Source organism: Rana temporaria, chromosome 12 (assembly GCF_905171775.1).
Source record: "Rana temporaria chromosome 12, aRanTem1.1, whole genome shotgun sequence".
NCBI lineage: Eukaryota > Metazoa > Chordata > Amphibia > Anura > Ranidae > Rana > Rana temporaria.
Genome location: NC_053500.1, coordinates 144077048 through 144091509, shown reverse-complemented (window position 1 = coordinate 144091509; position 14462 = coordinate 144077048).

The following is a 14462-nucleotide window of genomic DNA, read 5'->3' as shown; positions in this document are numbered from 1 at the left end:
GGCCCCCTTACGGTATTTATAGGATGACTGAACAGGGAGTCATTATTGTGTAAGAAAATGTCATTAAACTTTTTATTTTTTTAAAGCTGAACTCCGGTTAACTACACCCTTTAATGCAGGCGTATGTTTATTTAAAGTGGTTGTAAACCCTGTAACACCACTTTTACCTAGAGGTAAGCCCAGTGGCGGCTGGTGATCAAAATTTTGGGGGGGCACAAACAAACTGAAAAAAAAAAAAACATCAATTGCAGCCTCACTGTGCCCATCAAACGCAGCAACTGTGCCCATCAATTGTCGTCACTGTGCCATCAAACGCAGCCACTGTGCCCATCAAATGCAGCCAGTTTGCCCCCTCAAATACCGGCAGTTTGTCCCATCAAATACCACCAGTGTGCCCCCTCAAATACCACCATTTTCCCCCATCAAATACTGCCAGTGTCCCCATCAAATGCTGCCAGTTTGCCTGTCAAATACCGCCAGTTTGCCCCATCAAATACCGCCAGTTTGCCCCATCAAATACCGCCAGTTTGCCCCATCAAATACCGCCAGTTTGCCCCCATCAAATGCAGTCAGTTTGCCCCATCAAATACAGCCAGTTTTCCCCATCAAATACGGCCAGTTTGCCCCATCAAATACCGCCAGTTTGCCCCCTCAAATACCGCCAGTTTGCCCCCATCAAATGCAGCCAGTTTTCCCCATCAAATACGGCCAGTTTGCCCCATCAAATACCGCCAGTTTGCCCCCTCAAATACCGCCAGTTTTCCCCCATCAAATACCGCCACTTTGCCCCCATCAAATGCAGCCAGTTTGCCCCATCAAATACCGCCAGTTTGCCCCATCAAATACCGCCAGTTTGCCCCCATCAAATACCGCCAGTTTTCCCCATGAAATACCGCCAGTTTTCCCCATCAAATACGGCCAGTTTGCCCCATCAAATACCGCCAGTTTGCCCCCATCAAATGCAGCCAGTTTGCCCCATCAAATACCGCCAGTTTGCCCCCATCAAATACCGCTAGTTTGCCCCCATCAAATGCAGCCAGTCCCCCCCCCACCCTGCCCAGCACTTACCTTTCTTGGGTCAGCGCTCCTCCATGCTCCCTCCGAGTCTTCAATGTCATCTCTGCTTGCCTGACGCTTCAGCCAATCAGGTGACCGGTAACCAGACCCGGTGCACCTGATTGGCTGAGAGGCGGGTCAGTGTTAGGGAAGCGATTCCCTAACACAGCATTGTTTAAACAGGGAACACACAGCAGTGCGCCAGCTGTTTAACCATTTGTAAGCCCAATAGAGCCCACATGCTCTAATCAGTCACTTCCAAAACACCACCACGACTGTAATTCAGATGGCCAGCACTCGTCAGGGGGCCGGACACCTGAATAGAGGGTGTCAGCGGCGACAATAGATAGATTCATGCAATGCATGAATCTATCTATTGGAGATTGACGGGTGCAGGGGAGAGGGGGCGGCGCTACTGCGCCCACACTGGGTAAGCCTATAATAAGGCTTACCTGTGGGTACCGTGAATTTCTTCTAAATTTGCACCGTTTAGTAGATATTCACTGTATCCACATGTGCCAACGTCATCAGCACATGCGCACTGAAGAAACGGTCTGCTCATTCCTTTTTTTCAGCTGCTGTGCCGTTACCGGCGGCTCCCACGCGCATGCGCGGGATCTTAATGGGTCCTTAGGGCCAGATTCACGTAGACTAGCGGCGGCGTAATGTATCGTAGATACGTTACACCGCCGCAAGTTTTCATTCGCAAGTGCCTGATTCACAAAGCACTTGCAATGAAAACTACGCCGGGCGTGTGCCATTTAAATTAGGCGCGCTCCCGCGCCGGACCTACTGCACATGCTCCGTTTCCTAACTCCCGCCGTGCTTTGCACGAAGTGACGTAATTTTTTCGAATGGCGACGCGCGTAGCGTACTTCCGTATTCCCGGACGGCTTACGCAAACGACGTTAATTTTCGACGCGGGAACAACGGCCATACTTTAGACAGCAATACGTTTGCTGACTAAAGTTAAGGTACCCAAAACGACGACTAACTTTGCGACGGGAAACTAGACTAGCGGCGACGTAGCGAACGCGAAAAACCGTCGTGGATCGCCGTAACTCCTAATTTGCATACCCGACGCTGGTTTACGACGCAAACTCCCCCCAGCGGCGGCCGCGGTATTGCATCCTAAGATCCGACAGTGTAAAACAATTACACCTGTCGGATCTTAGGGAGATCTATGCGTAACTGATTCTATGAATCAGTCGCATAGATACTCTGAGAGATACGACGGCGTATCTCCACTGTGAATCTGGCCCTAAGTCATTATGATTTACTCTACCTTAAAATTCCATAAAAAAATTATATTTTACTCATTAACTTTTTTATTTTGGGGTTTTCGTTGCCTTTTGGCGACACATCACATTGATTGTGGCGCATCCCTCAACACCACCCAATTCCAGAGAAATACATTTATTCTACAGTGACCCTGGAGGCCACCTCGCCTCCATAAATCTTGGCCTGGAATTTCCCCCCGAATTGTACAGATGACATTTCGACATTTCATACATCTCATTGAAACGCTTTTTTTTCCCCACCGGGGGACCAGTCTAAAGCATTTGTCGAAATTAAAAAGGAGGTGACATCACCGGCGGCCACGTTGAAGGGCTGGTCTATTTAAGAGTAACGACTGAAGACACATTAGGCCCCTTTGAGCGTTTGATGTTGGGTTCGAAGTCGTTTCGTAAAGCTCCCTGTAGCCCACGTCCAAAAGCCTTCCATTCCAAAGACCAGGTTATTGTCTGCCACCGCCGTTAAGAAGTTCCAGACGCCGTTAATAAAGTGCAAAGAGAAAAGGCAACGATGGCTGGATTTTTGGATTTGAACTCCCCCAGGGGGGGTCTGCCCCATGGAATCGGATCTCGGTCTTGATATTTGAGTCCAAAGGCTTAGAAAGTCCCAGGCCTTACTGCGAGATGCCAAACTGGAAGAACGGCACGGCCCGGCCCCCCGCGTCAGACATACCAGTCCATCTGAACTCAATCCATTCATCATCGCCGGTTCTTTATATCGGGTCCAACATTGATAGCCCAGAGGCCTGAGATTTAGGAAATGAGAGCTTGCAGGGTAACAGCTGCTCTCCTCGATGATGGAAGACAGACAGAGGATCTCAGATCAGGGCCAAGCTACAATCTCGCCCCATAAGTCATTCGGCTGTTGAAGCCTCCAGGAGGGAAAAATACGAGCCTTTCATTACTTTATGTATTGCTCTGAGTCTGAGAGGTCTACTGGAGGAAATGTGATGTGGAGACACATTAATACGACGGGCATAGACGTGACGGCATTACAGAAGTCTTATAATAGATGTCACTGCTGGACACCCTACCGTCTCGTCCAACCACATGACTTATAGTCAGCGTAATCCCGATCAATAAAATATAATTTCCAATCTTATTAAATCTGCAACTTTCATTAAATCATTACTGGTGGTCCTGCCATGAAGGTCCTCATTTGGGCAAGGTGACAACGCTCCAGGGCCGATCCTAGGCAGGGTGCACAGGGTGCTTTGCACCCAGGCGCCTGCATAGGTGGGGGCGCTAAAGTGGCAGAGTTCTCCCCTCCCTCCTTCTCTCCTTGTTTGTGTCCGTCCTGAACTGAGCATAGGTGTGTGTCCGTCCAGAACTCATGTGTCTCTGACCATCTCCTGTACTATGTCTGCAGTCTCTGATCATCTCCTGTACTGTGTCTGCAGTCTCTGATCATCTCCTGTACTGTGTCTGCAGTCTCTGACCATCTCCTTTACAATGTCTTCAGTCTCTGACCATCTCCTGTACTATGTCTGCAGTCTCTGATCATCTCCTGTACTGTGTCTGCAGTCTCTGACCATCTCCTGTATTATTCTGCAGTCTCTGATTGTCTCCTGTACTATGTCTGCAGTCTCTGACCATCTCCTGTACTATGTCTGCAGTCTCTGACCATCTCCTGTACTATGTCTGCAGTCTCTGATTGTCTCCTGTACGAAGTCTGCAGTCTCTGACCATCTCCTGTACTATGTCTGCAGTCTCTGACCATCTCCTGTACTATGTCTGCAGTCTCTGATCGTCTCCTGTACTATGTCTGCAGTCTCTGATCATCTCCTGTACTATGTCTGCAGTCTCTGACCATCTCCTGTATTATGTCTGCAGTCTCTGATTGTCTCCTGTACGAAGTCTGCAGTCTCTGAACATCTCCTGTACGAAGTCTGCAGTCTCTGACCATCTCCTGTACTATGTCTGCAGTCTCTGACCATCTCCTGTACTGTGTCTGCAGTCTCTGATCATCTCCTGTACTGTGTCTGCAGTCTCTGACCATCTCCTGTATTATGTCTGCACTCTCTGATTGTCTCCTGTATCATGTCTGCAGTCTCTGAACATCTCCTGTACTATGTCTGCAGTCTCTGACCATCTCCTGTACTGTGTCTGCAGTCTCTGATCATCTCCTGTACTGTGTCTGCAGTCTCTGACCATCTCCTGTATTATGTCTGCAGTCTCTGATTGTCTCCTGTACGAAGTCTGCAGTCTCTGACCATCTCATGTACGAAGTCTGCAGTCTCTGAACATCTCCTGTACTATGTCTACAGTCTCTGACCATCTCCTGTACCATGTCTGCAGTCTCTGACCATCTCCTGTACCATGTCTGCAGTCTCTGACCATCTCCTGTATCATGTCTGTACTATGTCTGGGGATCTTTCTAACAGACTCTCTAACAGAAGCCCTCTCTGTGTCCATCAGAGAGCCCCCCCCCCCTCCAGGTCCCAATAAAGTACTCTGCTTCTCTTCCTGTATTTTGTTTATTGTTAAGAGATCATGTAAGAATCCCAGGGTAATGAAGACTTCGTGGGGGAGCATCTCTGTGGTTGATTCATTGCCATAGAAACATGAGTAAAGGGGAGGAGTTAGTAAAATGACCACGCCCGTGTGGGGGCGTCAGAAATATTTCTGCACCCAGGCGCCTGTGACCCTAGGATCGGCCCTGCAACGCTCTGTTCCTGTCTCCCAACTCTGCTCCTCGGTTGTCACCCTGTCACCCTCACCCCTGGTGAAGCCAATCACAGTGCCCACATCATACTGGGTCTATGCACGTACCGGGCCATTAAAGAGTAAAGCCCACTTAACCGGTTCCCGACCGGCTCACGCGGATATACTGCGGCAGAATGGCTCTCCTGGGCAAAATCCTGTGTGTATATATACAGTTCCGCCCAGGAGAGCCACCAGAGGGCGCAGGCGCGCACCCTGCATGGCACGGAACCCGATACGTGTGGTCGGCGGCCACACGCGATCATGTGCGGGAGCTCGGGGGGGGGGGGGGTTTGTGTGTAAACACCCAAATCCCTGTGCTGTCTGAGGAGAGAAGGACAGATCAGGTCTTTCTACAAAGTGGAAAACACGATCTGTCCAGTGGCGGCTGGTGCTCAAAATTTTTGGGGGGGCGCAAACGAAAAAAAAAAAATTGCAGCCTCACTGTGCCCATCACATGCAGCCACTGTGCCATCAAACGCAGCCACTGTGCCATGCCACCAAATGCAGCCACTGTGCCATCAATTGTCACCACTGTGCCATGCCATCAAACGCAGCCACTGTGCCATCAATTGTCACCACTGTGCCATGCCATCAAACGCAGCCACTGTGCCATCAATTGTCACCACTGTGCCATGCCATCAAACGCAACCACTGTGCCATCAATTGTCACCACTGTGCCATGCCATCAAACGCAGCCACTGTGCCATCAATTGTCACCACTGTGCCATGCAACACAGCAACTGTGCCATCAATTGTCACCACTGTGCCATGCCATCAGACGCAGCCACTGTGCCATCAATTGTCACCACTGTGCCATGCCATCAAACGCAGCCACTGTGCCCCTCAACTGTTGCCACTGTGCCAATTGTCACCACTGTGCCCTTTAATTGTCACCACTGTGCCCCATGATGCCACTGTGCCCATTGTCACCACTGTGCCCCATGATGCCACTGTGCCCATTGTCACCACTGTGCCCCATGATGCCACTGTGCCCATTGTCACCACTGTGCCCCATGATGCCACTGTGCCCATTGTCACTCACCACTGTGCCCCATGATGCCACTGTGCCCATTGTCACCTCTGTGCCCCATGATGCCACTGTGCCAATTGTCACCTCTGTGCCCTTTGTCACCACTGTGCCCCATGATGTCACTGTGCCCCTTTCCCTGTAAAAAGCACTTACCTGAGGATTCCATGTGCTCCCTCGATGTCTTCTGCCGTTGTGGTGAAGCTTCAGCCAATCAGGTTCCTGATAACCAGAATCCGGGAACCTGATTGGCTGAAACGGCCGTTTGTCTTATACAATGAGCGCAGATTGCCTGCGCTCAGAGTATAGACAGCTGAGAGCCGGAGAAAAGCCTATGAGAGCCGCTGGCTTTGATAGGCAGTTCCCCTCAGCCAACCAGCTGCCGCTATTCGGGTAACCGGCGTCCCGCATCCGGTTATCTGAATAGACCAGGCAGCGCTGGCAACCAACAATAACATACATTTGTGCATTTATGCACGAATGTGTGTTATTTGCGAGAGGGGGTGGCGCTGCAGCGCCCTCTATAGACGGCCGCCAGAACTGCGGCTAAAATGTCAAAATGACATTTTAGCCGAATAAAAGTTCTTAAAGGGCCCGTTTTTTTTTATTTTTTTATTTTTTTGTGACTGTGGGAGGGGGGCGGCGCCCGTGCGTCCCTATGGACGGGCCGCCACTGGATCTGTCATCTCCTATATTCAATCCCCTTCCCCCTCACAGTTAGAACACACAATAGGGTGGTACTAATGGACCGTGATTGGCCCTGTCTCTTCCATGTGATCACTGTGACCAATCACAGAGCTCATTGCAATAGTACACAATGAACGGCATGAATTCAAAGCCTTTCATTGTGTACAATTGTCATGTGATCTGCTGTGATTGGCCATAACTAATCAAGTGGTACAAATGGACTGTGAATGGTCCTGTCTATTCCATGTGATCACTGTGACCAATCACAGAGCTCATCACAATAGTAAACAATGAATGACATGAATCAAAGCCTTTCATTGTGTACAATTGTCATGTGATCTACCCACAGCTAATCATGTGGTACGAATGGACTGTACTTGGCCCTGTCTATTCCATGTGATCACTGTGACCAATCACAGAGCTCATCACAATAGTAAACAATGAATGACATGAATCAAAGCCTTTCATTGTGTACAATTGTCATGTAATCTGCTGTGATTGGCCACAGCGATCACATGGTAAAGGCAGTGGGCCGGTACAGGGATCTGTCATCTGGTGCGCCGGAGCTCGCCACGTGGGGCATGCGCAAGACACGATCCTGGGAGGGCATCATACGATGTCCTCCTAGTATAACAGAGCTCCGGCTCAATAGGCCAGGTAGAAGGGGGTTAATATGATTGCCCACTCCATCTAGTGGCCATAATGCAGTATTTTCCAGTCTATTCTCTAAGAATGAATAACATTTGACCTGGAGACACAAATAGCTTAGCAACATTCAATTGTGTCCCCATTTTCACAGAAAGAATGTACATGCAATTTCTGCAGGATGTCTTTTATAATTTAGTAGCAATTTTGTAACGTTTTCAGTCCGCTCTACAACACTGTTATCTTTCTCCACATGGGACGATTCCCCTTTAATTGTGAGCGTAGAGCGCCCCCCCCCCCCTCGCGCGCGCTTAGCATATATTAGGACAGGTAATGTCAAGCGCGTTGCCGCATCGTTACGTCCCCAATGCACCGGCTGCACATTATCTCCGCCAGTTGGCTAAACGCGTTCCTTCCGTCGATTATTACAGGAACGGCTTAATTTCATTAAAGGTGAGGCTCGCTATCGGCGCACAAGTGGCCTGATTTGCACATAACAATTACCCAGCTAATAAAGATCAAAAAGAAACTGCTTTCCCCCTCCCCTCCTCCCCCCGGCGTCGGGTGGCGGTGGGGGGGGGGGAAATGCGCCGGGCTCAGCGGAACGCTTGGCATTTCTCAGCCGAAATGTCACCGGTTTTCCTGAGAGATAACGTCATAAATTCTGACTTCGTGTCAGAAGAGAAACAGGCCGAGCGCTTCGCATTAAACGCCGGCAATAATGGATATCGTCGTTCGGGGAACGCCAACGTGCGCGGGTTTTATGAGGCGTGAGACAGCAGCTACACGGCCGATGACATTGAAATAAGCGTCTCGCGCTCTTAAGTGGGGAGAGAAAAAAACAACAACTTCGGAAGATCTTTAGAACAAATATGATTGTGGATCTTTAACCCTTCGTTGTCCAGCCCCAGTTCCTTTAACAGGGTCTTTACACCCCCCCGGGGGGGGTGGGAAGGACTGGCCCATCAGGTGACCACTGTGATTGGCTGTCAAAGTCGTCACATGATCGGGAAATGGTCCCATTCATTAGTAAAGACTGACTAATGTCCATAGACACATGTGTGTGGCGTGTCGGGGGTTAAAGCCCACCCTCTTTGCCGCCACACATATGTGTTACATGGGGGGGACAAGAGATTAAAGCTGAACTCTGGTTTCGTCTCCGCCCTCTCCTGATGTTTTCTGTAGTGGGTGGAGCCTGCCGGGCCCCTCCCACAGCTCTGCTCTCTCTTTGTGCAGGGGGACTGGTCTTGTCTCCGCCCTCTCCTGACGTTTTCTGTAGTGGGTGGAGCCTGACGGGCCCCTCCCACAGTTCTGCTCTCTCTCTCCTTGTGCAGGGGGACTGGTCTTGTCTCCACCCCCTCCTGTCGTTTTCTGTAGTGGGTGGAGCCTGCCGGGCCCCTCCCACAGCTCTGCTCTCTCTCCTTGTGCAGGGGGACTGGTCTTGTGTCCACCCCCTCCTGTAGTTTTCTGTAGTGGGTGGAGCCTGCCGGGCCCCTCCCACAGCTCTGCTCTCTCTCCTTGTGCAGGAGGGCTGGTCTTGTCTCCACCCCCTCCTGTAGTTTTCTGTAGTGGGTGGAGACTTCCGGGCCCCTCCCACAGCTCTGCTCTCTCTCCTTATGCAGGTGGACTGATCTTGTCTCCGCCCCCTCCTATAGTTTTCTGTAGTGGGTGGAGCTTGCTGAGCCCCTCCTAGATTTTTGCATTCTCTCCTTGTGCAGGGGGACTGGTCTTGTCTCCGCCCTCTCCTGGAGGTTTTTGTAGTGGGTGGAGCCTGCTGAGCCCCTCCTAGATTTTTGCATTCTCTCCTTGTGCAGGGGGACTGGTCTTGTCTCCGCCCCCTCGTGTCGTTTTTTCTGTAGTGGGTGGAGCCTGCTGGGTCCCTCCCACAGCTCTGCTTTCTGCACAGGCTATATACAGCCCAATGATGGTGTAACTGCAAAGGCATTTTTGTGCGCATTAATTGGATTTTTATGTTTTGTGGCCATTGACCCTTTGCTACAATGTTGTGTAGTGAGTGTACAGCTTGTATAACAGTGTCAATTTGCTGTCCCCTCAAAATAACTCAACACACAGCCATTAATGTCCTCTTCCCCTCCTCCATGATGACATCACAGAGCTGGTGGATGTTGGAGACCTTGCGCTCCTCCATCTTCCATTTGAGATGTCCCACAGATGCTCAATAGGGTTTAAGTCTGGAGCAGCGGCAGTGCGTCCATAGTGGGCGCAGGAGCGCCACCCCCTTCTCCCCCCTGCACCGTCACTCAAGTCTACAATACATAGAGATTCATGCATTGCATGAATCTATGTATTGTCGCCGCTGCCGCCCACTATTCAGATGGCCGGCCCCCTGGTGAGCGCCGGCCATCTGAATAACAGCAGTTTGCTGGTTTTCGGCTCTGATAGGCTTTCCGATTACAGCCTGTGGGCTCTAATCGGCTTCCAAATAGTTAACCAGGGGACGCAGGGGGTGTGTGTTCCCTTGTTAACACTGACACGTGTCTCAGCCAATCAGGTTCACCGTGTCTGGTTACTGCTAACCTGATTGGCTGAAGCAACATCGAGGGCGGGACTCGGGAGAAGACATTGAGGATGGCTGACCCGAGAAAGGTAAGTGCCGGGCGATGGGGGGGAGCAAACTGGTGGCAATTGATGGGCACAGTGGCGAGAATTGATGGCAAGGCCCAGTGGCTGCGTTTGATGGCACAGTGGCGACAATTGATGTGCACAGTGGCTGCGTTTGATGGCACAGTGGCGACAATTGATGGGCACAGTGGCTGCGTTTGATGGACACAGTGGTGGCAATTGATGGGCACAGTGAGGCTGCAACTGATGTTTTTTTTTTTTTCGTTTGTTTGCGCCCCCCCAAAAAATTTTGAGCACCAGCCGCCACTGGTCTGGAGACATGCTTGGCCAGTCCATCACCTTTACCGTCAGCTTCTTTAGCAAGGCAGTGGTGGTCTTGGAGGTGTGTTTGGGGTGGTTATCATGTTGGAATACTACCCTGCGGCCCAGTCTCTGAAGGGAGGGGATCATGCTCTGCTTCAGTATGTCACAGTGCATGTTGGCATTCATGGTTCCCCTCAATGATCTGTAGCCCCCCAGTGCCGGCAGCACTCATGTAGCCCCAGACCATGACACTCCCACCCCCATGCCTGACTGTAGACAAGACACACTTGTCTATGTTCTCCTCACCTGGTTGCCGCCACACACGCCTGACACCATCTGACACCAAATACCTTTATCTTGTCTCATCAGACCACAGGACATGGTTCCAGTAATCCATGTCTTTAGTCTGCTTGTCTTCAGCAAACTGTTTGCAGTCTTTCTTGTGCATCATTTTTAGAGGAGGCTTCCTTCTGGGATGACCAATTTGATGCAGTGTGCAGCATATGGTCTGAGCACTGATAGGCTGATCCCAGGTCCGTCTTTAATATTGATTGGACCCTGGGCAAACATTTTCTTGGGCCTTCCTAAATCCACTTGTCACCTATTTTCAGGCAGTGTAGGCTCAAAGGGGCAGCTGCTTTGGGCCCCACAACAATGACTGAGCCTGGGGGTCAGCAGCCCCCTTTGCCCTGTCTTAAAGACAGCCCTGGCTGACCCCACCTCTTTAACCTCTGCAGCAATGTTGGCAGCACTCATACATCTATTTCCCAAAGACAACATTTTTCCTATTTCATCAGCACCACAATCTTTATTTTATTTTTCCTGATTGAAGTTTTTCAGGAAAAAATACTAATTGTGGCCACTAGGTGGCGCTACTAGTTTAATGCTTATTTGTAAATGCCTGCGTGGGAGGGCTGTAGTTCCAGTGTCCACCAGCAGTTGTCTCCCAGCAGCCAGCAGATCCCAGTAATCAGTTTCCACCTGATGCTGGCTGCTGGGAGGGTATTTTATTCCCTATTTAATTAGGAATCACACACACACACACACAACAGAAGTATGGGAATTTTCATCCTGATTCTGCAAATGTTTGTCACATCCACACAAATAGCTAGATTCACAAAGAGTTACGCCGGCGTATCAGTAGATACGCCGTCGTAACTCTGAATCTACGCCGCCGTGGAAACCAGATACGCTTAAATTAGGCTAAGATACGAGCAGTGCAAGTCTCCTACGCCGTCGTATCTTAGGGTGCATATTTACACTGGCCGCTAGGTGGCGCTTCCGTTGAGTTCGGCGTAGAATATACAAATGACTAGATACGCCGATTCAGAAACATACGTGCGCCCGGCGCATTTTTTTCCGTCGTTTACGTAAGGCTTTTTCCGGCGTAAAGTAAGTTGAACAAATAGCTGGCCTAGCCAATGTCAAGTATGGCCGTCGTTTCCGCGTCAAAATTTGAAAATGTTTACATCGTTTGCGCAAGTCGTTCGCGAATAGGGCTGGACGTAATTTACGTTCACGTCGAAACCAATATGTCCTTGCGGCATACTTTGGAGCAATGCACACTGGGATATGTCTACGGACCGCGCATGCGTCGTTCGTAAAAAACGTCAATCACGTCAGGTCACGAATCATTTACATAAAACACGCCCCCCTCTTCCACATTTGAATTAGGCGCGCTTAGGCCGGCCCATTTACGCTACGCCGCCGTAACTTAGGAGGCAAGTGCTTTGTGAATACAGCACTTGCCTCTCTGACTTACGGCGGCGTAGCGTATATGCGATACGCTACGCCGCCTCAAAGATATGCCTGGCTATCTGAATCTAGCTAAAATAAAACATTTTATACAAGTGAGATCATAACGTTGTAATTTTTCCACTCATATTGTAAAGCCCAAACTGTTGTTATAATAAGTGTTGTATGTAAACATAATAATAATAATAATAATAATAATAATAACAAAGTATCCAATTCACAAGATAATTTAATGTTTATTTGCAAATGAGCATCAAAAGCTACATTTAATGTCATTTTTTTCCCTATTTAGTAACAAGAAGATATTTTCCCTTTTATTCCTCCAGTTTTCCTCCGGGGCTCCATCATATCTTTCCGTTCTCTATGGCAGTGTTGGAAGTCATTTACAAAAGAATACAACAATAACACTTTTTCCTCCTGACACCAAAAACCAACAAAACATATTTTATGGACTGCTAAACCCTACAAGAAACATTAAAATTTGGAACACAAACATTTTTCCATGCCATTCACTAGTTCTTATTTGTTTTTAGGGTGCGTGTATTGAGTGGGCCTACACTCTATTGCCAAAAGTATTGGGACGCCTACCTTTACACGCACATGAACTTTAATGGCATCCCAGTTTTAGTCTGCAGGGTTCAATATTGAGTTGGCTCTGCCCTTTGCAGCTATAACAGCTTCACCTCTTCTGGGAAGGCCGTCCACAAGCAGGGATGGACTGGTCATTGGGACTACAGGGAGTTTCCCGTTGGGCCGATGGCTCAGTGGGCCGGCTTCAGTGACAGTGGACCGCCACCCCCCTCCGCTCCTCTGTCTCTCCCTTCCCACAGTGCTCACCTGGTGGGGAACAAAGAAGCAGGGGGGACTAGAGGAGCAGGGATGTCGACAGAGGAGCATAGGGGGAGGGGACAGACAGCTGACTCAACAGCTATGGCCTGGGAGTGTCTCACTTCTGCCTAATCTTGTCCCATAAGGGGGGGGGGGGCACCAAACTGATTCTTTGCCCCGGGTGAAATAATGTCTAGCTTCCCCACTGGTACTGCCTATAAGAGTACCAGTACCAACCGTTCTACTCTAATAAAGTAGAATGACTAGTGAAGGGGGAAAGGGGGCTTGGGTGGCCGGGGGGGGGGGGGGGGGGTGGGGGAGTTGTCCGGCTGCCATTGGACATTGGAGAGACCTGTCAAAGTGGGCCAGTCTGGAAGAAGTCCAGGGCCAACTTTTTGTCCCAATCCAGCCCTGGATGCCATTAAAGTTCATGTGTGTGTAAAGGCAGGCGTCCCAATACTTCTGACAATATAGCGTATGTTGTTGACAGTCAGCCAGCTGAAATGTTGTTTCTTAAAATAATTTTTAAGTAAGTCGAAAAGTTAGAGATCTATAGCAGTGGTTCTCAACCACAAGGCCGTGGCTTCCCTCCTCCCAGGCCTCCGGCCAGCTGCAGACCCACCAACTGCCCACAGTGCCTCCTAGCTCCCATAGTTTCACCCAACCTCCTTTTGGACATGCGAGATTCATTTAGTTATGAATTGATTGTATCCAAATTTCTAAATCACAAAAGTAACGAATTTCCACGAATCCAAAATAAGTTATAAAAAAAAAAAGAACGAATTCTCAGAATTTAAATTTGAAAACGAATTCGAATTACAAAAATGTATTTTAAACAATGCAATAAATACTGCAAGGTACAAGGATGAGGATTCCTACTTAGGCTGCAGAATAGAATAAAATAAAATAGAAAATAAGGAGAATGGAAGAGAAAAGAATAGAATAGGATATAAAATAATAGAATAGAACAGAATAGGAAAAATAGAATAGAAATCAGAATAGAATAGAAAAGAATAGAAACTAAAGGAATAGAATAAAATAGAATGAATATAGCCATCTGTAAGTGTGCAAACACAGCGTAGGGTTCTCTGAGGTTGGATTAGCTCTGAAGAAGGGGGTACAACCCCCCCAAAAGGCTTTCCTACCGTGCCATGTTTGGATGGACGCTTTTGCCTCAGGTTGATATTGTTATTTGATGCGTTTGTTTATACCATCTTTGCGATTACACCAACACATTTTAACCAGGGGCCATAGGCAAAAGACAGCCACAAGGTGGCTCTCAAATGCCGGGAGGACGTCTATTGACGTCCTCGGCTCCTCCAGGCCACTGGGGGGGGGGGGGCGCCCGCCGCGTCACTGCGGTGCCGATGCGCGTGCCCGGCGGCCGCGATGTCCGCCGGGTACCTGCGAATGGCCGTTAGACAAGGACGTGGATCTGTGTGTGTAAACACACAGATCCACGTCCTGTCAGGGAGAGAGGAGACCGATGCGGTGTCCCTTGTACATAGGGACACAGCATCGGTCACCTCCCCCAGTCAGTCCCCTTCCCCCACAGTTAGAATCACTCACTAGGGTAC